Genomic DNA, 25,151 nt, shown 5'->3' on the forward strand with positions numbered 1-25,151 from the left:
GATGTTAAGCTGGCATTTTCTGTGCACCAGAAAAGTTACCACTTCTGGACAGTCATTGGCACAGGCCAAATATAGAGCCATCCTGCGAAATTGAGGAGATACTGAGAGAAGTTTAGTCCACTATCTCAAAACAAACAATGATTCATGTAATTGCAAACAATAAATAGCATGCTATTCCTCTGCCTTCAAAACAAATATTTAATTTCCCCCCGAAAAGAAATAATATTTATTAGCTCTTATTATTCACTACATCAATGAAAGAATGACATATTTGAATAGAAAGAGCTTGGCCTTTGGGTTCAGTTGAACCTGCAGTTGAATACTATTTTAAGATCTTTCACTTGCTAGATATTATAATTATTACTACTACTTATTAAAGACAACATCTTAATTAGGTAAAATGGTACCATTACACTTCCTTTGTGCTATGTTTTAAAGGTTCGAGATAAGACTGTATTTCAATGATTCTAAGATGCTCATTTTCTCATATTTCAACATCTCTGACATTAAAATGCTGCTTATAATTCATTATTTATTACAACTATATTTTGCAGCATTTTAAACATTATTTTATTGATACATAAAATAAGGCAGCATCACACAATCCACAGTGGCTACATCAAGTGGAATATGGTATATACAACAGGGCAATGGAAGTCCTAGTCATATGATTAATATTTAAATAAATTTTAAGCACTTAAACGTACCATGGGAAAGGAGGGTTGAAATAAAAGCAAATTTTTAAAACAAAGTAATTCCTTAATTTTTAAAAACTTTAAGCCAAAGAAAAGTCAGGATTCAAATAAATAAATATGGCTCATTTTACTAAGTATTTAGATTTACAGAATCTAAATGTATGCACGTATGTAAATTAGTATTTACATGTATAAAATGCATGTGACATAAGTATCTATATAATTAATATCACTGTTTAAAACATATAAATTTTCAAAATGGCAACTGATATTATCTTGCACTACTTTCTCACATCAGAAATGATTTTTTTGTGAAAGATGAGAGGACAAGCTTCAGTTGAGACTCATTCCTCATTCTCTAATTTTAAATCTCTCAGCTTGCTCAGGCCAGGCAGGTACACATGAAATTTTTAAGAATAGAAGGGTGTTGATAGTTATTATAATGTGTCTTTTACATAACAAGTATTCAGTTTATATTTGATGAATAAATAGATTTTTAAAATGAATAAATGCAGTTGGGAAGTTTTATATTTTAAAAACAGATACAAATAAAGTAGTATTTTCACAATGGTAATAGTTACTTATATTCACTATTTTTATTTTCATAATAATAACACTAAACTGATTAATATTTAATTATTGGCATATATGTAATAAAACTACACATAATAAAACATGTGTTTAATAAAATATGTACATATATAAAACTACTATCACAGATAAAGGTTATCTTCACTTCCAAAGACACTAAAAGTTCACAGACTATACTAATCCATAGAAATAAAAATTTAAAAATAGAAAGAGGAATTATTTATATCTGTGCAAAATTCATATTTCTGCACTTCCTAAGGATTATTTCATTAATAATAATTATGCTATATGCTATATGCCAGGGATGCCCAATCCCCTGCTTAGTGAAGAAATCACAAATCATAAAAAGGAAAAACAGTTCATTATAATACAATTGTCCCAAAATAACAAATTTTATCACATTTGGTACATATTTTCAGATAAAGCAAGACCATAGTCAGTTTGTGTGTGTAATCAAACTGAATGTCATCTTCACTTGATACACCAAAATACATTTTCACATGTCAACATACTTCGGTAGGTATTACTTTCAGTGGTCACACATGATCTCTTACTATATATTTACTGAAATTTATTTATGAGATTTGTTATATGGATTCTCCTTAACACAACCATATTTTAAGCACTGCTGAGAAAAACAAATTGCATGTATCTCTCGTTGTTTCCTAAATATATTTAAATATAATGGAATTGATCAAGAAAGGGCATACACATAGTTTAAATGTGATACTTACCACCCAACTGACTTTTTGAAAAGTCATCAGCAACTTAACTTTAAGCAGCAGTGTAAATATCACTGCTCCTCATCCTCACAAACTTTGAGGACAGAAAACAGTATTTTATTCCTTTTTTAAATTAAATTTGTTCTCATCAGAAACACTAAATATTTTTTTCATATGTGATAGGTGACTTGCAGAGCTGGAAAAAGTACTTCACCCAATTTTAGAGATTTTTTCTTGTTGATTTGGAAGAATTCTCTGTAAAATGAATATCCGTTTTTAATATGTACACACAACAAAACAAATGTGGCAAATATTGTACAAGTATGATGTCTTTTATTTTATCTTTTTCTCATATGCAGGGTGATTTAAATTTAATTTTGCTAAATAAACTTCAGACTGCTTGCTTGGGAAGTTCCTAGGAAGATCTTTGTCAACACAAAAATGTATCTGTATAAATAGGCATTTGTGTTTTCTTCTGGTATTTTTCTCATTTTGCATATTTAAAATAATCTATATTCAATGAGGAACTTATTTTTGTGACATAAAAATCTAGCTAGTTTCTTCCAAAAAGCAGGCATTTCATTTATAAAAATAACTCTTTTCCTACTAGTATAAAGTCTCGCCATTACCATGTTACAGATTCTTACCTATACTTGGGTGTTCCTGGATTTTCTATTCTCTTGCATTCATTTATCTATCTTTTCAGTTGTTAGCAAACTATTTGTGGAAATTAATAGCACATTTTGATATCTAGAAAGGCAAGACATTTTTCTGCATTACAAAAATGTTACGTCATCAAAATACTAAAAGACTGCATGCGTAATTCAAAAATGTTAACTTTGATAACTTTAGGTAAAATTAATAAAGATCTCACACTTTGAGAAAAATGAGTCTTCTTATTCAAGAACATGAACCATCTTCTCACTTCAAAGTTTCCTTCTAAGGTCTCTCAGCAAAGAACATATTTACATAGGCATTCATTGATATAAAATATTGGATTTTAGTCAAAAAATTCTTAGCCCAGAAGGTGATATATTATGGGAATTCTTTCTTTCATTATGTACCTTTCTATAATGTATCTAACATTATCTTTAAACGTGTGCATTAAAAATAAAACGATATATACTTAATTTTGTTAAATCACTTTAAAGTTATCTCTAAAGTGCTCTGTAAGAGGAACTGGGGGTAGAGGAACCAGCTAAAAGTTTTGGATTCTTTTTGCTGCTCATAAAGATGGCCTGGGCCCTCTGCCTCCAAGGCGTCCACATCACAGGCGCTGCGGAGTCCGCCTGGGAAGAAAGCCCAGAGCCCTGGGGACTAGGACCGCCCGCCCCGCACACCCCATCCTTTCCACGCCTCCCCTGGCCCCCAATCTTCAAGCCCCCAACTCTGAAGGAGGTGCTTCTCCCCACCCGCCCGCCTCGTCCCTCAGTCCCCAGCCCGCAGTTCCTGACATCTGTTCTTGCAGGTTTCAGACTGGTCTTTTCTCTTGAGCAGGAAGCTCCGCTGCAGCTTCCACGCGTTTCCCTGGACGCAGCTTTGTAGATCATCCCGACATCCTCATCTGGGGTCTGGTACCAGGGGTCAGAGAAGATGTGGTTACTCCAGGAGCTCAGGCACACCTGGCCCTTCTGGCTCTCCACAGCCACGATCTTCTTCATGGCCCGGCTTCAGAGACGCCACAACTCGCCCTCGCCCTTCCCTAGCACAGGCCCCGCCCAGCCCCCACCCGGCCCAGCACCAGAAAGCAAGGTGGTCTGGCCCAGACCTCAGACAGGTACCCTCCCACCCTAGGACAAGGACGTCTCCAACCTCTGGGAGAGTAAGTAATATGCGGAGCAGAGTCATTGGGCCCCAGCGCCCATGGGCACCTCGGAAGGCAACGGCCTCACGCCTGGCCAGAAACCGCCCTGAGCCGCGCACTCGCGGGCACCGCATGCAGGTGGCAGCTGCTGCTGAGGCGCCTATGGACTGGCGGAGCTCCCCAGACCGGAGAGCGCTGTCCCAGGTGCCTCAAGGCCCGCCTAACAGAGCTGCCTCCTTCTGCTGTTCCTCCCCTGCCCTCTGTTGAGCGCGAGGTCTTGGGTGCTGGGCACTGTGCAGCTGCCTAAATGGGGCTGAGTTACCGGTTCCCCACTCCTGCAGCTGAAGGACCAACCGCCCGAATGAGGCGCTGCCAGGGTGTCTGGCACCGGGGTCCGCACTGCTGGTGGCTCGGGCAGCGTTGGGAGTTGCCACCACTACTACTGCGCGCCGTATGCAGATGACAGCTGCAGCTGAACCCAAGGCGGAGGCTGGCATGGCTGGTCCTAGACGGCCTTCGGGTCTCCGAGTGTACCACCCTCCCATCTTCCTTGCCCTACTCCCAGAGAACGAGGTCGCCAATGCTGGGGACTGTGCAACAGCCTAAATTCGATGACTGAGCAGCGGGTTCCCGCCCTGTAGCTGCCAGGCCAAGCGGCTCCTCGGTGACGTCTGGTCCTAGGTTTTGCGCTGTTGGTGGCGTGGGCACGGTGGGAGGTTGCCACAGCTGCTTCCCTGCACCCTGTGCAGGTGGCAGCTGCAACTGAGCCCACGATGGAGGCTAATAGGGCTGATCCTACATGGCTGAGGGTCGCTTAGTGTACCTCCCTCCAACCCCAGGTTCCACTCTTTGTTGGCCCACGCACAGAGGGTGAGGTCCTGGGAGCTGGACAATATGCAGCAACCAGAATGGGGCTGAGTTGACATTTCTCACTCTCCTGCAGCTGCCGGGCCGACCGCATGAATTAAGCGCCCGACCCTGGGTTCTGCATTGGTGGTGGCAGCGGGCAGGGCGGGGGTTGCCATCGCTGCTGCAGGATGCCATGTGCAGGTGGCAGCTGCAACTGAGCCCATGGCGGAGATCGACTGGGCTGGTCCCAGACGTCCTGAACGTCACCGACTGCATGGCCCTTTCACCATAGGGTCAGATATGGAATCCTGGCCAGTTCCGAGAGCTCGGCGTCGAGGGTTCTAAGCACTGTGCAGTCACTGGGATGAGGCTGAGCACCGGTTCTCATCCTCCCATTGCTACAGCACCGATCGCCTGAATTAATCCAAGTGGCAGCGTCTCTCCCTGGGGTCCGGGGCTGGTGGTGCGGGCAGGGTATTGGATTGCCATCTGTGCTGCCGCACGCCATGTGCAGGTGGCAGCTGCAGCTGAGCCCACGGCGGAGGCTGGCAGGCCTGGTCTCAGAGAGCTTGAGGATCGCCGAGAGCACCGCCCTCCCTCCCTAGGGTCCGCTCCTCTTTGTCCCGCGCCCTGAGCCCCGGGTCGCTAACGCTGGGAACTGTGTGGCCGCCAGGTTCTCTTCCTGCAGTTGCCGGTTCCCTTCTTGCATCTGTCCTGCCAACTGCCTGAATTAGAAGCCCTGGTAGCCTCTGGCCTTGTATTTTTCACTGCTGGTGGCGCGGACAGGGTCAGGGGTTGCCACCCCTGCTACCGCGCCACATGTGCAGGTGGCAGCTGCAGCAGAGTCCATGGTGGAGGTTTGGAGGGCTGGTCCCAGACAGCCTTAGGGTCGCCGAGGACACCAGTCTCCCATTCTAGGCTCTGTTGTACCTCCCATTCTAGGGTCTGGCTCCGAATATGGGGCTTCCCTCAGAAGGCCTCCAGGTCGCTAAGTGTGCCTGCTGCCAGGCCTCAGGGTCCACTCCTCCTTGACCTTCATCTGGAGAGCGGCCCTGTTGCCGGATAATCTGAAGCCAAAGACGATAGAGCTGAGCTGTGGTTTTGCCCATTGTTCCACAGCCCAGCCAACTACCTGACTTAGCAGCCACCATGACACCTGGTCAGGGGATCTGTGCTCCTGGGGATCACGGAAACTAAAGTAAAAATTGAATATCAATTACCACCTACCTGCTTGGAGGTGTGAAAGAATGTTTATAAAGCAGTTACAAGATCTCCAGAGAAAGGCCAACTTAATATAAAGAGAGACTTTCTTACTAATGGGTGAGAGCCTCACCTTTAGGAAGTCCATGAATTTTCTCTGCAGTGATGCAACACGAAGGGAAAAACAAGGCAGCTCCAGAAAGGTGAGATGTGTGAAATTAAACTGGTTATGAAGTCAGCCCAGTTTCAGGAGTTTTTTTCCTCTTCCCAGATGGATGTGAAAATCCTAGAAAGACTCCAAGGGCCACCTCTGTGTTGAGAAGTGGCTTTTTTTTTTTTTTTTTTGAGACGGAGTCTCGCTCTGTCACCCAGGCTGGAGTGCAGTGGCCAGATTTCAGCTCACTGCAAGCTCCGCCTCCCGGGTTCACGCCATTCTCCTGCCTCAGCCTCCGGAGTAGCTGGGACTACAGGCGCCCGCCACCTCGCCCGGCTAGTTTTTTGTATTTTTTTAGTAGAGACGGGGTTTCACCGGGTTAGCCAGGATGGTCTCGATCTCCTGACCTTGTGATCCGCCCGTCTCGGCCTCCCAAAGTGCTGGGATTACAGGCTTGAGCCACCGCGCCCGGCCTGAGAAGTGGCTTTCTAATGGGTAGGTTTCTGAAAGGTTCGTTATAGACATGTAGCCTCTCTCTCTGATGTCAGAGATTTTTAGTAAAGGATGTCCTTTGATCTGCAGAACCTGCTCTACCTGAAGATCAGCAACCATTTCAAGCGGAGCCAGTGGGTGTTGAGCTAAGGATGGAGTTGCAGCATGAGATCCGAGGTGACACTGGGCTGAGGAATTTCCTCAACTACATGGAAAGAGGAACCTGAAAGCTCTACCAACCAACATGTGTATCAGTTACCATTTGTTTCTTTCTTTTTAAATACAAATGATATGAGTTAGAAGACATTATAGCTAACCTTACTAGGAAACTAGTAAGATTCTATTGGGATGAGCCATAGCTTGTGGCTTTGTCCATATGTTCTGTGTCTGACAGAGAGGCAGCCTTGCCATTGGTAGTGGTACAGCAGGACTCTGTCCAGCACTGTCAGGCTTAGGTTAAGTATGAAGTGATTCTCATTTTTAATAAAGCTTGTCTCGTCAGGTAATATAGAGATCTTGCTACCAGAGATTCTCACCCCCAATACTTCCATAGACTTTTCCTTTAACTTCTTTTATTAAAAATGTTTTACATTTAATAGAAGGCCATTCAGCCCCATACTGGCAGCTGCACTGAGCCAGACAAAGTGGCTCATGCCTGTAATCCCAGCACTTTGGGAGGCACTAGATGAGTGAGGAGGGCATGAGTGAGGAGGGCGGGTGGGGGTGGGGGGAGGGTTTTGTAGGAATGAAGTGCACTGTAGAAAGCAGAGTTGGCTGAGTACTCAGGGCTCCCTGCAGGTGTCCCTGCAAGTAGAGGGAAATGTGAACTGAGAGGTGGGGACTGTGACAGGACTTGCATTCCTCAGTCAGGCTTTTTCCTGCCACTGTTGACAATGGAAACCTGGGTGTGCTTGCTCTTGTAGATTACTCGTCAGCACGGCCTTCTATTTGTCATCGTTCCTCCCAGTCAATCCTAATACCTCACCCGGAACTGAGCTTTCAAGCATTTAAAAGTTTAATTTTTAAGGCTAATCTTAGCAATTCATAGTTGATAATATTGTACTTTGGAGGAATGCCAGGTACATGAGAAATGTTGAATTGTTTAATCTTAGGGTAAAAATTTCTCCAAAACGTTATTTCTGAAATGACAGTCACTAGTTGAGCATTTATTTGGCAGAATTGACTGTTGATGCAGACAGTATTACACACCTTATCAGTGTTTTCCAAGTGAATATCTGTCTCCATTTGAAAATTCAGGCTGGGCATGGTAGCTCACACCTGTAATCTCACATTTTGGGAGGTCAAGGTAAGCCGATCACTTGAGTTGATGAGTTTGAGACCAGCCTGGGCAACATAGTAAAACCCTGTCTCTATCAAAAATACAAAAAAATTAGCCACGTGTGGTGGTACCTGCCTGTAGTCCCAGCTACTCGGGAGGCTGAAGTGGAAGGATCGCCTGAGTCCAGGAGTTCAAGGCATGGCAGTGATTGTGCGAGTGCACTTCAGCCTGGGTAACAGAGTGAAGCCCTGTTTAAAAAAAGGTATGATGAATAGTGTACAGAAATCAGATTTCATATTGCCTTAAAATAGTGCCTGTACTTTATCTTCTTATTTAAGGTAATTTGCTAAGTAAAACATTTTCTTGCTAGATTGCACGAATAAGTACATAAGGTCCCCAAAGAACTTCCTCTTGTCTTTCTCATTTTAGGAGATGAAAGTGTCATAGAAGTCACTAGCAGTGGGAACTGGCAGTTGAGCTGATTTAGGGGTTGGTCCAAGCCTGGGGAAGTGCGAAATTGGGTCTCGTGCTTGTTTTCCACTTGAGGGAGGGAATCTTTTCCAGCTCAGGACACTGAGAACCTGAAGGTTCTTCCTGACTGAAGCTTCATACCTTAAGTTGACTCACATTTGAACTGCCAGCGCAGAGACTTGCTTGCTCAACGTGTGCCTATTGTTCACAAGGCTTTGATTCCACTCTATTTAATCCACTGTGACAGTTTATGTCACCAGTCTCTTGCCTTCTTGTTTCAGGGAAAACAATGGGGCACCAAGGTTCTCACCCTTCCTTTTCACATTTATCTCCTTTCCCGAGCAATACTCCCTCTCACACACCTGCACGTGTACACATACACTTACTGCTTACTCACTCACCTCCTTATTCACACACACAAAATTACACTTTCACTAACACACAAACACACCCTCCCACACAACCACTCAACCCTCACACACACACATATAATCACTCACACCCTCACGCACACTCACACACACAGTCACAGCCACACACACACACATCACACCTCACACACAATCATTTATACCATCACTCACAGTCACTCACACCCTCACACATACACAAATACACCCACACAATCACAGTCACTCATACCCATACACACACTCCCTCACACACACATGCATGCAATCACTCACACCCTCACACACATACACCCATACACACAATCACTATACCCCCACACACACCTTCACACACATACATGAAATCACACTCTCACACACATACACCCATACAATCACTCATACTCCCACACACCCCCTCACACACACTCACACCCTAACTCACACACATACACCCATACACACACACCCACACACACCCCCTCACACACACATACACATGCACTCACACCCTCACACACATACACCCATACACACACTCATGCCCACACACACACCCTCACACACACACATACACCCATACAACCGGCTCATACCCACACACACACCCTCACACACACATACATGCAATCACTCACACCCTCACACACACACCCATACACACACACCCACACACACCCCCCCACACACATATATGCAATCACTCACACCCTAACTCACACACATACACCCATACACACACTCACACCCACACACCCCCCCTCACTCACATACATGCAATCAGTCGCACCCTAACTCACACACATACACTCATACACACAATCACTCATACCCACCCACACACACCCTCACACACACATATACATGCAATCCCTCACACACACACATACATGCAATCACTTGCACCCTAACTCACACACATAAACCCATACGCACAATCATTCACATCCAGACTCACACACACACCCTCACACACACACCCTCACACACATACATACAAGTAATCACTCACACTCTAACTCACACACATACACACAATCACTCACACCCTCACCGTCAAGTTGGAATTTCTCCACAAACCACCAATCCAGAGTGTTACATTATACAGCAGAGTCACCCAAATCCAGGCACATTTCAAAATCAGTGATTAGCTTCCAGATATTTGGTACCTCACTTTGATACATTTTAAAGTTTCATTTTTTAATCCAAACTTTAAAAATATAATTCAAAGTCTACTTGAAAATAAATATATTCATAGAGGATAAGTAAGGTCACATTTACAGTGTGTCATAAAGTTCTCCAACCACTATGAATTGTACATAATGACAGCAATACACCGAGCATATCCTTGGCATCTGTCTCCTAGGGTAAGGGTGAAGTGTTACTTGATAGAAGCTAGATAACTTCTCTCCTGGTCACGACTGGGTTAGTCCTCCTATGTCATTCTGCTTTTATGCCACAACCTTTTAACTCTTCTCTGATTTATGAATATTTGGGTTAAACACATTTTTTTGTATCAGAACAAGTATACTAATTGCTAACAGTTCTGCCTTCTGTCTAGAATTTTTTAAAGCTCATCGTTTAAATTATATAGATGATCTGTCTCAGATAATCTTAATATACCTAATTTAACTGCCTTATCTCCATGCATTTCTGTGTGTCATTATACAGCTCTGTACTTCGGGGGATGTCAGTGAGAATGAGCATACAAAGAGGGCATAAAAATGTGCACCATTTACAAATGTATGTGAATATTGTTTTGTGCTTTAGTGAGAAAAGTTATATACAATTTTACAGTTCAAAAAGCAGCAAAAAGTATCTTCTAGAAATCAGTACAAATATTAGATGGGATTAGATCGCAAAGAGAGTAGTAACTTGGTGCATGGGAGGGGATAGACTGCAATCCATAATGATGTAGCATAGAGAAGATTCCAGAAGCAAAATATAATCCTGATGGGTTTTTGACATGAGTCATGAAACTCTCAGTAAAACAACAACGATATATGTATATATTCTAAATTTATCAAAACAGAAAGGTAGGTGTTGTTGGGTTGGTTGTGTTCGATGAAGAAGCATGACCCTGGTATAGGAAGCCAAAGAAACATAGCCACAAAAGCACAAAGACACTGTTTGTGTGCACTGAACTGTAAGAGAGGAAAAGAATGTGCAGCGGGCATCAGAATTGGAGGAATGAAGCAAAATCTGCCATTCTTTAATACATTACCTACAACTTCAGGTAGACACATGCCCAGAATATTTGGGAACAGACAATTCTCCAGATGAAACATTTCTATTTTCCATAATAACCTGTGATTCTTTTGCCTACATGCATCCTCATAGCCTGTTCTAATTGATCCCTAGCATAAATACAGTAAAATAGAGTAAAATACATTATTAAAAACATAGGCTTTGTGATTCACTCAATGGTTTGAGTGTCAGTTCCACTATTGTGTGCCTGTGTCACCTTATGCACATTATTTAAACCCACTAAGATTCAGTTCTTTCCATATGGAAAATATGGATAATAATAGTATCTCTGAGAAAGTGTTATTGAAAGAAAAATAATAAGTCCAAAGAATTATTTAGCAAAATGCTCAGTAAATCATAAGTATGCAAAACATTTTAGCTACACTTTTTTCACGGTGGGCAGAAAGTTCTGGTTCTGGCTCTTTTGGGGACATGTTCTCTCTACCATCTTTATCTCAAACATGGAAGAATTTAGTCATATGATGTCATGACCCTTTTGTGTTTCACATTAAATGAAACTATTATTTTCAATGTTTTAACTGATGGGGCAATGAGCAAAATGTTTTATAGTTTAGCATTTATAATGTAAACACCATGATAAAGTTATGCTTTGTCACCTTGCTATTCAGAAATTTCACATAAATTAATATTCCAATTCTGTATTTTGAAAATTTGATAGTAAATATTGGTTCTGATGTATAAGCAAAGCATAGAGAAATCATTTTATACTGCCTGTCAATGCAAACCTTGCTAGAAGAAATCCATTGAAAATGTTCATTATTATTTATGCTGTCTTTTTATTTTATTATACTTTTATTGTATATTTACCCTACTACAGAATTATAACCCTCTATAGTTGATATTTTTATTTTGTATTCGCCTGGATTGATGTAATTTTGCATATATCTGCCTATATACAAATATAAAATCACCAGTTAGGAAATAATGTATAATCTCATTCAGGAAAGACTTCCTAAATGTTCCTGTTACAAAAAGTCAGTAACTTGTTCCTTTTTGTGGTATCTCTTGAGAACTTATCCATTCCTTAGGCTCTTAGTATCGGAAGATAAATAAACAGATGGTTGTATGAAATGGCAAATGTTGGAAGCTAGCTAAGTAATAACATGCAATATGCTTTATGAAACAACAGTGAATTTTGAAAGCGAGATCAAATTTATATCTGTTTTTTTCATTGTTTTACACATAGGATAAGTTATGGATTTCTGAACAAACCTTAAAGAAACCAAAGATATGTAAAATATTAGATAATGTGAAACTCTTTTTTTGGAGTTGATAACTTCAATATCCATAAGCCATCTATATTAACAAGTATTGACTGCAGCAATTCTGTCCCATAACATGATATTCCAGGTCAAACTTCTGCATCTCAAGTGATCTTTATAGCTGTTTTGCAGTTTATAAATTCTGTACAATGTGGCTCTGTGGGGTAGTTTTAATAAATCTTGATTATGCTATAAACATTAGTGCACATACTTGAAATGGCATTTCCAGTCCTAACAACATAAATGCAGGAATGGGTCTTCACTGCTATATGAAGTATTTGCCATAGAGTCCATAAAATACTAAGCATCATTTAAGTAATAAGAAAAAACAAAACAAATTATTTATCATTGACATACGACAAAGAAAGTTGATACCTATTATTTACAAATATTTAGAATAGTTTTAAGAGTCATAAAGAAGGCTTGCCTACCTTAGGCAAAAACTAATTTGTTAATTTTATAAGAATATAAGATTACATGTTGGGGAAGGACAAGAATTTGCTAAGATATGAAAGTCTTCACTCCTTAGAGCAAGTAATTTTTTTCTACCCATCTCATCGGTTATGTTTGGTAAATGGAATCAAGTCATTCTATTCCATCCATCATGGTTTTTTTTTTTTTTTCCCGAAATCTTAAGTTTGTGATTATATGTGGAGAAAATTTATGAAAATTCCTATATTGGCTAAAGAGAACTCATCTTTTACATTTAGCATTTTGAGACCAAGAGAACAATGTCAACTGAAGGCAGATAAAATGCTGACATTTAATTAAATATCAGCTTTAATATTGTGTAATTTTACCACTTTACAAAACTACTAAAACTCGAGAATATAAATTAGTATTATCTGAAGTTTTCACACTATGCTGAAGATGTTAATAAAGAGAAGACAATGTTTAGAATGAACTAAAAGGGAAAAGGTAAAGGACTTGGATTATGTATTTCCTTCTCTTATTTCTTTCCTGCGTATCCCCCCACATTTTTAATATTTTCCCTTCCCAAATATCAGAGAGATTGTTAGCTTTCTGGACATCACTTTTATGTCCCTTAACTATCACTTACATACTTCTTTTCTTTCACCTTTTGCCTAACAAAATTATTAAATTTAATCATTTTGGCTAATTTTCTGTTCCGGATTGTCCATTCTGGTATTTACTCCATCTGTGGGGCTTTAAAATTAAATATATGTGTGTGTGTGTGTGTGTGTGTATGTGTGTGTATATGTGTGTGTGTGTGTATGTGTATATATATATATATTTTTTTTTAAACAGAATCTCGCTGCCCAGGCTGGAGTGCAGTGGCACGATCTCAGCCTACTGCAATCTCTGCCTCCTGGGTTCAAGCGATTCTTCTGCCTCAGCCTTCTGAGTAGCTGGGATTACAGGTACAAACCACCACACCTGGCTAATATTTTTGTATTATTTCTTTTTCTTTGCTCTTTTTGGCAGAGATGGGGTTTCACTATATTGGCCTGGCTGGTCTCGAACTCCTAACGTCAGGTGATCCACTCGCCTCAGCCTCCCAACGTGCTGGGATTACAGGCGTGACCCACTGTGCTCGGCATAATTTTAGTACACCATGTTAACCAGTCTGGTCTCAAACTCCTGACCTCAAGTGATCAACCTACCTCAGCCTCCCAAAGTGCTAGGATTACAGGTGTAAGCCACTGCACCCAGCCAGAAGTGAGCTTTTATAAAGGAGGATATTGGTAGTAGTTTCATTAAATAATATAATTTTTATGATTTTCGTTTAAAATTTTCTCCTGATGCAGAGCACTGGACTCATGACAATGTTATATTGATTACAATTCATTACATTTATGGTATCAAAATTAGGGGTTCTGTTTGTTTGTTAAATAGTTAAATTACTTAAAGCACTTTTCAGTAACTTTACTGTTAATCCAGGTAGCAAATTAATTCAGTACTAGATATATCTAAAGATTGACTTATCCAATGTAGAAATGAAATTTTGGTGAGGCCCATGATGATCTTACGGATGACATTTGCATCATGAGAAAAGAGAAGCCTTCAAATATATAACAGCCAAACCATATCAACTGGTAAAGTAGGGCAAATTATTCTGAGATTGCCGGTGGTAAAATTGTTTATTTGTTTTGGTAAAATATCTGACCTTCTTTCTCAAGCCACTGTAAACCTAAGAAGCTTCTTGAGATTCCTAACTTCTGTGTTTACTACCAGAGATCCTCAATAATAGTAGATAATCAATAAAGGTATTCAAGTTTAGCAGCTTCTCATTTCTAGACCCATATTCTCTGATGAGGTGAAGGACTAGAGTGGAGATCTTCCTAGCCATAATTTCTTGTTCCAGATTAAGGGAGTGTGGTGTGTCCATGTTTCTGAAAGTCAGTTGTGAAACTTCTAGTGTGTGAATGTGTGTTTGATAGTGATGATTTTACAGTCTCTTGAACACAATGCCCAGGTTATGTGGTTTCCAATCACTTTTCATGATCCAAGAACGAGAGAGAGCCACATGGGCTGAGGTTTCTCAGAATACGGTTAATAAGCAATCTGGAGATGGACCCTGGGAGGTAGTGAAGTACCTCCTGGGACACATCATAGTATAGCAGTTGAAAGTACCATGTTTCCTGAATTCATCTGAGGCTCTATTGGTATCCGTAGCTTGTAGATAAAGCAAGGTTTATTATTTTGGTTCACAACTTTCCTATTTCCATCTTCAAAGTTTCCTTTAACCTTCCTGTTACGTTTACAGAGAGAGTTCCAAGTTTTTACATTTGATTCAAAATCCAAATTAAAAAGAGAGCAGTTTCTCTCTCTGTGTGTGTGTGTGTGCGTGTGTGTGTGTGTGTGTGTGTAACAGGAATAAATTCATAGGCCATAAACCAGGTGAGTTAAGTGTAGAATCCAACTTACTAAAGATCAGCACTTTACACAGTTACCTTGGCACTTCATTTGAAGCTTGATATAAGATAAAAAATGTCATGGTAATTGCGTCTTATATAAGGATCTTTTTCTAACCACACATAGGCTGAATAATCAAAATTAAAGGCAAGTAGTTTCTTACCTATAAAATAGTTTCTTATCTGCTTGTAGCTGATACACCAAGGAAAGATAAAAGATTAGCTATGATGCACTTTTGTACTGTGGAGAAAGAAACTCTAGATGAGGGGGACCAGGTAACTGCCATGCAGCCGCTGCTTAAACTAGTGCTTTACAAACTGGAAATCTGGAATTACCTGACATTCTTTAAAACATTGATGCCTAGAACTCAGCCCCAGAGATTTCAGTATTTCCGGTATATGATGTGACCTGAGCCTAAGGATTTTCCAGATTAAGGGTGTATGGTGTGTCTGTTTCTGAAAGTCAGTTGTGAAATTTCTAGTGTGTGAATGTGTGTGTGATAGTGATGATGGTACACTGACTTTTAGATAATTCCAACGCAAAAAAAGAAATCAAAACATATAACAAAAACCAAGGGCAACTGGTTTAAGCCAACATCAACATGACTTTTCAGCTATTCAACTTTCTCATTTTAAAAGAATCGCTAACAAATTCCTGCTTGGTAGGATTCCTGAAATGATTATATTCAAAGACAAAGAAACACTTAATAGTTTGAGGGACTCTGAAAGGATTATTAAAATTTTCTTTCTTTAACTTTTATTTTAAGTTGGGGAGTATAAATGCAGGTTTGTTACATAAGTAAACTTGTGTCATGGGGGTTTGTTGTACAGATTATTTCATCACCCAAGTATTAAGCCTAGTACCCCTCAGTTATTCGTCCTGGTGCTCTTCCACCTCCCATTCTCCACTATCAGAAAGGCCCCAGTGTGTGTTGTTCCCCTCCTGTGTGTCCGTGTGTTCTCATAATTTATCTCCCACTTATAAGTGAGAACATGTGGTATGTGGTTTTCTGTCCCTGTGTTAGTTTGCTAAAGATAATGGCCTTCACCTCCATCCATGTCCCACAAAGAATGTGATCTCATTCATTTTATGTCTGCATGGTATTCTCGATGAGTTTGCAACTTTGGTAATGGTGAAATATTCGGCAAATCAGTTAACATTTTAGTGCCTCAATGGTTTATAAAATGCATGTTGTAATACATGCCCTAACTGTCTCCCAAATATATGGGGAGAATCAAATGTGCTAACAGATGAAAGTCCTTTAAAAAGTAAACTTACTAGTAACCTTCTACAAAAATAAAATCAGCAATAATTGCAAGCTGTGAGACAGGCAGCAGGGTAGTAATAAAAAGAATATTGAGCTGAAAAATCAGTATTCTTTCTCTTCCTCTTTTCTTTTCTCCTTAAAGATTGAGATCTGAAACAAATTGACAAACTATTATCATCTATTAAACACCTCAGCAATTGGTTTCTTCATATTATTTCCTGTACTATCATATACTACAAAATATTTAATAACTAAAAATTTGAAAGTTAAACATTAGAATGTGATTTACAGTATTATAATTGTTTGGTTTTTGACAAATCACATATTTTCAGTTCTTTGCCAGCATGAACATATGGTCCTTATTGTCATTTCTGAAATGTCACATTCAGATTCAAGTGCCTAATTGATAATATGATATAAAATAAAAATGATTAAATATTTATGCTGATTGTAGCAGCAATATTTATATGTTTTGAATAAAGAAAAATAGAGGTTTTTTTTAAATTATGCAAGCCAAATGAGAAATGAAGTAGGGGACTTGGTCAAACAAGAAGTGGTCACAAGCAGTGGTGAGTCCATCAGGATAAAGACATAAGATTCCCAAGGTAATGACAAAAGGCATTAAATTTGGACAAAGTTAATACATATCAGATAAAGCTAATGCTCCTGGGAAACCAAAGATGTAGTTGGCCTCTCAGTTCTTAAAAGAGCCTCAGAACACACTGAACATATCAGTTACAAACAGGACCAGTGGATTGTTTCTCGTTCTCTCTGTGGGGGGAGGGGTGTAATTAATGGTCATATATGCCTTTTAAAACAAGCATAGAGGATTCCCCAGCAAGATGGCTGAATAGGAACAGCTCCGGTCTGCAGCTCCCAGCAAGACCAATGCAGAAGGTGGGAGATTTCTGCATTTCCAACTGAGGTACCCAGTTCATCTCACTGGGACTGGTTAGACAGTGGGTACAGCCCACAGAGGGTGAGCTGAAGCAGGGTGGGGTGTTACCTCATGTGGGAAGTGCAAGGGGCCGGGGAACTACCTTCCCTAGCCAAGGGAAGCCATGAAGGACCGTGCCATGAGGGATGGTGCATTCTGGCCCAGATACTACGCTTTTCCTATGGTCTTCACAATCTGCAGACCAGGAGATTCTCTCAGGTGACTACACCACAAGGGCCCTAAGTTTCAAGCACAAAACTGGGTGACCATTTGGGACAGACACTAAGCTAGCTGCAGGAGATTTGTTTCATACCTCAGTGGCATCTGCAATGGCAGCGAGACAGATCCATTCACTCCCATGGAAAGAGGGCTGAAGCCAGGGAGCCAAGTGGTCTAGCTCAGCGGATCCCACCCACAGGGAGCCCAGCAAGCTAAGATCCACTGACTTGAAATCCTCATAGCCAGCACAGCAGTCTGAAGCCAACCTGGGACACTCAAGCTTGGTGGGGGAAGGGGCATCCACCATTACTGAGGCGTAAGTAGGCAGTTTTGCCCTCACAGTGTAAACAAAGCCATCAGGAAGTTCAGACTGGGTGGAGCCCACCATAGCACTGCAAAGCCATTGTAACCAGACTGCCTTTCTAGATTCTTCCTCTCTGGGAAGGGTATCTCTGAAAGAAAGGCAGCAGCCCCAGTCAGGGGCTTATAGATAAATCTCCCATCTCTCTAGGACAGAGCACCTATGGGAGGGGGTGGCTGTGGGTACAACTTCAGGAGACTTAAACATTCCTGCCTGCCAGCTCTGAAGACAGCAGCGGATCTCCCAGCACAGGGCTCGAGCTCTGGTTAGGGACAGACTGCCTCCTCAAGTGGGTCCCTGATCACAGTGCCTCCTGACAGGGAGACAACCCCAAGCAGGGGTCAATGGACACCTCATACAGAAGAGCTCCAGCTGGCATCTGGCAGGTACCCCTCTGGGATGAAGCTTCCAGAGGAGGGAGGAGGCAGCAGTCTTTGCTATCCTGCAGCCTCTGTTGGTGATACCCAGACAAACAGGGTCTGGAGTGGGCCCCCAGCAAACTCCAGCAGATCTGCAGAAGAGCGGCCTGTTAGATGTAAAACTAACAAAGAGAAAGCAATAGCATCAGCATCAATAAAAAGGATGATCACACAAATACTCCATCCAAAGGTCAACAACAGCAAAGACCAAAGGTAGATAAATCCATGAAGAGGAAAAACCAGTGCAAAAAGGCTGAAAATTCCAAAAAGAAGAACATCTCTTCTCCTGCAAAGGATCACAACTCCTCGCTAGCAAGGAAACAAAACTGGATGGAGTATTAGTTTGAGAAATTGACAGAATTAAGCTTCAGAAGGTGGGTAATAACAAACTCCTCTGAGCTAAAGGAGCATTTTCTAACCCAATGCAAGGAAGCTAAGAACTTTGATAAAAGGTTAGAAGAATTGCTAACTAGAATAAACAGTTTAGAGAAGAACATAAATGACCTGATGGAGCTGAAAAAACAGCACGGGAACTTCACGAAGCATACGCAAGTATCAATAGCCGAATCAATCAAACGGAAAAAAAGATATCAGAGATGGAAGGTCAACTTAATGAAATAAACCATGAAAACAAGATTGGAGAAAAAAGAATGAAAAGGAATGAACAAAGCCTCCAAGAAATATGGGACTGTGGCCGGGTGTGGTGGTTCATGCCTGTACTCCCAGCACTTTGGGAGGCTGAGGCAGATGGATCATGAGGTCAGGAGTTCGAAACCAGCCTGACTGGCATGGTGATACCCCATCTCCACTAAAAAAATACAAAAAATTAGCCAGGTATTGTGGTGCTTGTAATCCTAGCTACTCAGGAGGCTGAGGCAGGAGAATTGCTTGAACCTGGGAGTTGGAGGTTGCAGTGAGCCGAGATCATGCTGCTGCACTTCAGTATGAGTGACACAGTGAGACTCTAAAAAAAAAAGAAGGAAAGAAAGAAAGAAAGAAAGAAAGAAAGAAAGAAACAGAGAGAGAGAGAGAGAGAAGGAAGGAAGGAAGGAAGGAAGGAAGGAAGGAAGGAAGGAAGGAAGGAAGGAAGGAAGGAAGGAAGGAAGGAAGGAAAAAAGGAAGGAAAAAAGGAAGGAAGGAAGGAAGGAAAAGAAAGAAAAGACTATGTGAAAAGACCAAACATACATCTGATCGGTACCTGAAAGTGATGGGGAGAATGGAACCAAGTTGGAAAACACACTTCAGGTTATTATCCAAGAGAACTTCTCCAACCTAGCATGATAGACCAACATTCAAATTCAGGAAATACAGAGAACACCACAGAGATACTCCTTGAGAAGAGCAACAACAAGATACATAATTGGAAGATTCACCAAGGTTGAAATGAAGGAAAAAATGTTAAGGGCAGCCAGAGAGAAAGGTTGGGTTACCCACAAAGGGAAGCCCATCAGGCTAACAGTAGATCTCTCTGCAGAAACCCTACGAAGCCAAAAGAGACTGTGGGCCAATATTCAACATTATTTAAGAAAAGAATTTTCAACCCAGAATTTCTTTTATTTTATTTATTTATTTATTTTTTTTGAGACGGAGTCTCGCTCTGTAGCCCAGGCTGGAGTGCAGTGGCCGGATCTCAGCTCACTGCAAGCTCCGCCTCCTGGGTTCACGCCATTCTCCGGCCTCAGCCTCCCGAGTAGCTGGGACTACAGGCCCTGCCACCTCGCCCGGCTATTTTTTGTATTTCTTAGTAGAGACGGGGTTTCACCGTGTTAGCCAGGATGGTCTCGATCTCCTGACCTTGTGATCCACCCATCTCGGCCTCCCAAAGTGCTGGGATTACAGGCTTGAGCCACCGCGCCCGGCCTCAACCCAGAATTTCATATCCAGCCAAACTAAGCTTCAGAAGTGAAAAAGAAAGAAAATTCTTTACAAACAAGCAAATGCTGAGGAATTTTGTCACCACCAGGCCTGCTTTACTAGAGCTCCTGAAGGAAGCACTAAATATGGAAAGGAAAAACTGGTACCAGCCACTGCAAAATCAAACCAAAATGTAAAGACCATTGAAACTGAAGAAACTGCATCAACTAATGGGCAAAATATCCAGCTAGCATCATAATGACAGGATCAAATTAACACATAGCAATATTAACCTTAAATGTAAATAGGCTAAATGTCTCAATTAAAAGGCACAGACTGGCAAATTGGATGGTCAAGACCCATCTGTGTGCTGTATTCAGGAGACCCATCTCACATGCAAAGAGAAACATATGGGGCAAGGCGCAGTGGCTTATGTCTGTAATCCCCACATTTTAGAAGGCCGAGGTGGGCAGATCACAAGGTCAAGAGATCGAGACCATCCTGGCTAACATCATGAAAGTCCATCTCTACTAAAAATATAAAAATTAGCTGGGCATGGTGGTGTGCGCCTGTATTCCCAGGTACTTGGGAGACTGAGGCAGGAGATTTGCTTGAACACAGGAGGTGGAGGCTGCAGTGAGCCAAGATTTTGCCACTGCACTTCAGCCTGGTGACGGAGTGAGACTCACTGTACAAAAAAAAGAAAAAAGGTACACATAGGCTCAAAATAAAGGGATGGAGGAAGATTTATCAAGCAAATGGAAAGCAAAAAAAGCAGAGGATGCAATCCTAGTCTCTGATAAAACAGACTTTAAACCAACAAAGATTTAAAAAGACAAGGAAGGGCATTACATAATGGTAAAGGGATCAATGCAACAAGAAGAGCTAACTATCTTAAATGTATATACACCCAATACAGGAGCACCCAGATTCATAAAGCAAGTTCTTAGAGACCCACAAAGAGACTTAGACTCCCACACAATAATAGTAGGAGACTTTAACACCCCACTGTCAATATTAGACAGATCAATGAGACAGAAAATTAACAAGGATATTCAGGACTTGAACTCAGCTGTGGACCAAGTGGACCTAATAGACATCGACAGAACTCTCCACTCCAGATCAACAGAATATGCATTCTTCTCAGCACCACATAGCACTTATTCTAAAATTGACCAAATAATAAGAAGTAAAACACTCCTCAGCAAATGCCAAAGAATGTAAATTATAAGCAGTCTCTCAGACCACAGTGCAATTAAATTAGAACTCAGGATTAAGAAACTCATTCAAAACTACACAACTACATGGAAACTGAACAACCTGCTCCTGACTGACTACTGGGTAATGAAGTTAAGGCAGAAATAAAGTTCTTTGAAACCAATGAGAACAAAGACACAATGTACCGGAATCTCTGGGACACAACTAAAGCAGTGTTTAGAGGGAAATTTATGACACTAAATGCCCAAAAAAGAAAGCAGGAAAGATCTAAAATCGATACCCTAACATCAAAATTAAAAGAACTGGAGAAGCAAGAGCAAACAAACTCAAAAGCTAGCAGACGACAAGAAATAACTAAGATCAGAGCAGAACTGAAGGAGATAGAGACACAAAGAAAACCCTTCAAAAAATCATGAATTCAGGAATTGTTTTTTTTAAGATTAACAAAATAGACCACTAGCCAGACTAATAAAGAAGAAAAGAGAGAAGAAGCGATAAAAAACGATAAAGGGGATATCACCACTGATCCCACAGATTTACAAACTACCATCAGAGAACACTACAAACACCTCTATGCAAATGAACTAGAAAATTGAGAAGAAATGGATAAATTCCTGGACACATACACCCTCCTAAGACTAAACCAGGAAGAAGCTGAACCCCTGAATAGACCAATAACAAGAACTGAAATTGAGGCAGTAATTAATAGCCTATCAACCAAGAAAAGCCCTGGAACAGACAGATTCACAGCCGAATTCTCTAGAGGTTGAAAGAGGAGCTGGTACCATTCCTTCTGAAATTTTCCAAACAGTAGAAAAAGAGGGAATCCTCCCTAACTCACTTTATGAATCCAGCATCATCCTGACACCAAAACCTGGCAGAGACACAACAAAAAAAGAAAATTTTAGGCCAATATCCCTGATCAACATCAATGTGAAAATCCTCAATAAAATACTGTCAAACCAAATTCAGCAACGCATCAGAAAGCTTATCCACCACAATTAAGTTGACTTCATCCCTGGGATGCAAGGCTGTTTCAACATACGCAAGTCAATAAATGTAATCCATAACATAAACAAAACAAATAACAAAAGTCACATGATTATCTCGATAGATGCAGAAAAGGTCTTCGATAAAATTCAACACCTCTTCATGCTAAAAACACTCAATAAACTAGGTACTGATGGAACATATCTCAATAAGAACTATTTATGACAAACCCACAGCCAATATCATACTGAAAGGACAAAAACTAGAAGCATTCCCTTTGAAAACCAGCATAAGACAGGGATGCCCTCTCTCACCGCTCCTATTCAACATAGTATTGGAAGTTCTGGCTAGGACAATCAGGCAAGAGAAGGAAATAAAGGGTATTCAAATAGGAAAAGAGAAAGTCAAATTGTCTCTGTTTACAGATGACATGATTGTATATTTAGAAAACCCCATCGTCTCAGCCCCAAATCTCCTTAAGCTGATAAGCAACTTCAGCAGTCTCAGGATATAAAATCAATGTGCAAAAATTGCAAGCATTCCTATACACCAATAATAGACAAACAGAGAGCCAAATCATGAGCAAATTCCCATTCACAATTGCTACAAAGAGTATAAAATACCTACAAATACCACTTATAAGGGATGTAAAGGACCTCTTCAAGAAGAACTACAAATCAGGGCTCGAGAAAATAGGAGAGGACACAAACAAACAGAAAAACATTCCATGCTCACAGATAGGAACAATCAATATCACGAAAATGGCCAGACTTCCCAAAATAATTTATAGATTCAATGCTCTTCCCATCAAGTTACCATTGCCTTTCTTCACAGAATTAGAAAAAAACTACTTTAAATTTCATATGAAACAAAAAAGAGTCTGTATAGCCAAGACAATCCTAAGCAAAAAAAAATAACAAAGCTGGAGGCATCACACTACCTGACTTCAAACTACATTACAAGGCTACAGTAACCAAAACAGCATGGTACTGACACCAAAACAGATATATAGACCAATGGAACAGAACAGAGGCCTCAGAAATAACATCACACATCTACAACCTCCTGATCTTTAACACACCAGACACAAGCAAGCAATGGGGAAAGGATTCCCTATGTAATAAATGGTGTTCGGAAAACTGGCTAGCCATATGCGGGAAACTGAAACTGGACTCCTTCCTTACACCTTATACAAAAATTAACTAAAGATGGGTTAAAGATTTAAATATAAGACCTAAAACCATAAAAATCCTAGAAGAAATCCTAGGCAATACCATTCAGGACATAGGCATGGCCAAAGACTTTATAACTAAAACACCAAAAGCAATGGCAACAAAAGCCAAAATTGACAAATGGGATCTAATTAAACTAAAGAGCTTCTGTACATCAAAAGAAACTATCTTCAGAACAGAAAACCTACAGAATGGGAGAAAATTTTTGCATTCTATCCATCTGGCAAAGGGCTCATATCCAGAATCTACAAGGAACTTCAACAAATTTACAAGAAAAAAGCAAACAAACCCATCAGAAAGTGGGTGATGCATATGAACAGACACCTTTCCAAAGAAAGGTGCAGCCAACAAACATATGAAAAAAAGCTCATCATAACTGATCATTAGAGAAATGTAAATCAAAACTGCAATGAGATACCATCTAATGCCTGTTAGAATGGCGATCATTAAAATGTCAGGAAACAACAGATGCTGGAGAGGATGCGGAGAAATAGGAACACTTTTACACTGCTGGTGGGAGTGTAAATTAGTTCAACCATTGTAGAAGACAGTGTGGCAATTCCTCAAAGATCTAGAAGTAGAAATACCATTTGACCCAGCAATCCCATTACTGGGTATATATCCAAAGTATTATAAATCATTCTACTATAAAGGCACATGCACACGTATGTTTATTGCAGCATTATTCACAGTAGCAAAGACTTGGAACCAACCCAAATGATCATCAGTGTTAGAATGGATAAAGAAAATGTGGCACATATACACCACGGAGTACTATGCAGACATTAAAAAAGAATGAGTTCATGTCTTTTGCAGGGGCATGGATGAAGCTGGAAACCATTATTCTCAACAAACTAACACAGGAACAGAAAACCAAACACTGCATGTTCTCACTCATAAGTGGGAGTTGAACAATGAGAACAAATGGTCACAACGAGGGGAATATCACACACTGGGGCCTTTCAAGGGGTAGGAAGGAAGGGGAGGGATAGTATTAGGAGAAATACCTAAGGTAGATGATGGGTTGATGGGTGCAGCAAACCACCATGGCACATGTATACTCATGTAACAAACCTGCATTTTCTGCACATATGTCCCAGAACTTAAAGCATAATAAAAAAAAGATGCTGTAATAAAACAACTATTTAAAATTCAAAAAAAGAAGCATAAATGTGTATATGAGTGTAGCATGGATATACAAATCCATGGTCCATTATGTTCAATAATGATGTACATTTATGGCCTCAATTTAAAGCAAGTCCTCTCACACAGGACCTATTTGTCAACATTTATGAACATTTCCTGAGTTTCTTTTCTAGGTTAAATCCACTGACTTTACCTTTCAGTAGCTGTTTCACTATTATTGTCACTATCTGACTTTAATATAGTGAACAGCAAATCCTTCAAATAAGGGTTTCTGATTTCATATGCACTATTTTAATTATTTTCTGACACAAATATATAATGTATATATTCCCATACATATTCCTATCCCAATCTTTACTGTAATGTAGCAATAATCATAAAATTTTCTGTAATATGGTTTGTTGTTAATGTAAGGACTGCATTGTTACCTCATGTTAAAATTGATATCCACT

The 25,151-nt window shown here is 40.5% G+C and overlaps 1 protein-coding gene across 8 annotated transcripts in view; it reads right to left on the minus strand.

Moving 5' to 3' along the window:
* The window catches only part of LOC105482255 (uncharacterized), a 220,647-nt gene that overhangs the window by 97,356 nt on the left and 98,140 nt on the right, over nucleotides 1-25,151 (minus strand). Inside the window, exons 3-4 of one of the 8 annotated variants that reach the window (XR_011607010.1) lie at nucleotides 7,922-8,034; nucleotides 2,656-2,758 (exon numbers count right to left, since the gene is read on the minus strand). The exons of 2 other annotated variants lie outside the window; for them this stretch is intronic. The gene's annotated coding sequence lies outside the window, so the exon portion shown is untranslated. 5 more of the 8 variants (XR_011607011.1, XR_011607013.1, XR_011607012.1 and 2 more) reach the window with 5 other exon arrangements.

The sequence above is a fragment of the Macaca nemestrina genome, chromosome 8 (assembly GCF_043159975.1).
Source record: "Macaca nemestrina isolate mMacNem1 chromosome 8, mMacNem.hap1, whole genome shotgun sequence".
Classification (NCBI taxonomy): Eukaryota; Metazoa; Chordata; class Mammalia; order Primates; family Cercopithecidae; genus Macaca; species Macaca nemestrina.